The sequence below is a fragment of the Mus pahari genome, chromosome 1, assembly GCF_900095145.1.
Source record: "Mus pahari chromosome 1, PAHARI_EIJ_v1.1, whole genome shotgun sequence".
NCBI classification, from domain to species: Eukaryota; Metazoa; Chordata; class Mammalia; order Rodentia; family Muridae; genus Mus; species Mus pahari.
Window position 1 is genome coordinate 154,116,640 of NC_034590.1, and position 1,948 is coordinate 154,118,587.

The 1,948-nt window shown below is 49.5% G+C and overlaps 1 non-coding gene across 1 annotated transcript; it reads right to left on the reverse strand.

Moving 5' to 3' along the window:
- Positions 1-240: 240 nt before the first annotated feature.
- Positions 241-370, reverse strand: LOC115062927. Its single transcript, XR_003842834.1, has one exon. It is a non-coding gene; the product is annotated as a small nucleolar RNA SNORA17 (small nucleolar RNA).
- Positions 371-1,948: the final 1,578 nt, after the last annotated feature.

Here is a 1,948-nt window from a genome sequence, read left to right on the forward strand (position 1 = left end):
CACGGTGCCAGACTAGTGGCTATCTCAGGCTCATTCCTCACCCGACCCACCGGAGTGGCCCCTTGAGAGGGTCATCTGTCTCAAGTTCACTCCTACCTGGGACCAAGGATCCGAGGTGAGGTTCTTCTAGTCTCTGGCTTGCTTCCCATCTTGGAAGCTCTTCCAGGCCTGCTGGCACCAGACTGGTGCCATCTCAGGTTGGCTCCCTCTCCAGGCCCTTGGTGCCAGACTTTTTCAGGGAATATTAGGTCACTAATCCATTCAGATGTTCGTAGGTCAGAACACTGAGTGTAGATGTATCCTTTCCTCTCTGCCATCTACTGGCACACGTGTGACAGAGCAGCCACACCCGCAATGCCTCTAGGGCAGGTGACTTTTTGTTTTTAATTTCGTGTATGTGTATGCCTGCGTGTGGATATATGCAAGTGCCGACCGGGGACGTCAGAGGGATTGGAGCTCTTGAAATAGAGATACATGTGGTGTGAGCCACCTGATATGGGTGCCGGGAACCAAACCCAGGTTCCTTGGGAATACACTTCATCCCGGAGCTAGCTGCCTCTTCAGCCCTGGTTGGCTTCTAAGATAAAGAAATCACGGTGTGAAGGAAAGGAGAAGGAGAGAAAAGGGGAGAAATGCACAGCCATGTATTCATCCAACCTGTGTTCTGGAGTGATTTTCTAACTGGGAGAGAAAGAAACTGTTGAGACGTGACAAAGCTGTGCGATTAGAAAACTGAGGTCGGGCTGGCCACCCCTTCGGGGGAGGAACAGACTACAGCAGACCTGGGTGGCAATGAGCCTGTGCAGTTTATGATTCAGAAAACAGTGTTTCACCGTGGCTATGTGAGCTAAGGACTGAAGCTTACAACAGCCTTGTTAGAGAAGAGTGCGTCCAGAGGCTCACATCACAAATCCGAAAGTCTGTCTCCATGAGTTAAAACAAATTCCAGTGCCCGCTGTTTGAAAGAACACCGTGAGATCCGATACAGGAGGGTGCTCCGTTCGCTGTCCTTTCTGAGTGGGCTGCGGAGAGTTAGTAGGTGTGAGATACAGCATCCACTCCGACATCTCCGCGGTGAATTTCCCTGCGAGTGGACAGGTGTACAGCACGGAGTAGTTGGGGCCGGGATCAGTACAGGCGCCCCAGGAGTCCATCTTCATCAGCATCCCTGCCCAATTGGGAGGAGATGAGACTTACGTCATCGATGTTGCCGACGGTCCAGCATTCCCGGGGCTTGTCTTCTCCACACACTCTCAGAGGTCTGGATGCATCATTCCTTGTTAGCAGCAATGCTCTCCCAACCTTGGTGCTGTTTGGCTCCTGAGCATGCTCCTGTGAGGGTTTCCAGCTCACCCTTCTTGGGCAGCCCCTCTGGGCTATCTCAGACAGAGCGTTCTTGCTCTGTCTCGTTCTTACAAATGTATGCTCTTGTCAGCACCCGAGGCTTCTCGATTCATTTTGTTCTATTATCACCTACAACCTACTTTTCTGACTAAAGGTTCATTACCAAGAATCAGGAGGGTCTCCAAGTTCATTGGTGAAACCAGGCAAGAGAATGTTCCTTTCTATTACACACTAACAGACTGAAGGGCCTCCTGATGTCACAGTATACTTGGCTGCCTGACACAGACATCAGTGTGACCTTGGCCTGAGTCCTCTGACACTTGCTACCTTGGGGGTTGGTCTTGTATACTGTATACTCAGATGTTGATTTCTGTGCCCAGAGATCCAGTTACAGTCTAGACGTTGACATTGTCATGATTACTGAACCATCCCCTGTATCTATGCTATGTAAGGAATGCTCCCCAATTATTTCTGATTGGTTAGTTATCTCTGGTTGGTTGTGCCCTGGACCAGGATTCAAAGGGGGCATTTCTGTCTTACCTTTCCTGTGTCATATTCCTGTGTCTGAAGTTATTTTAAGACTAAAAAAAAAAAAAAAAAAAAA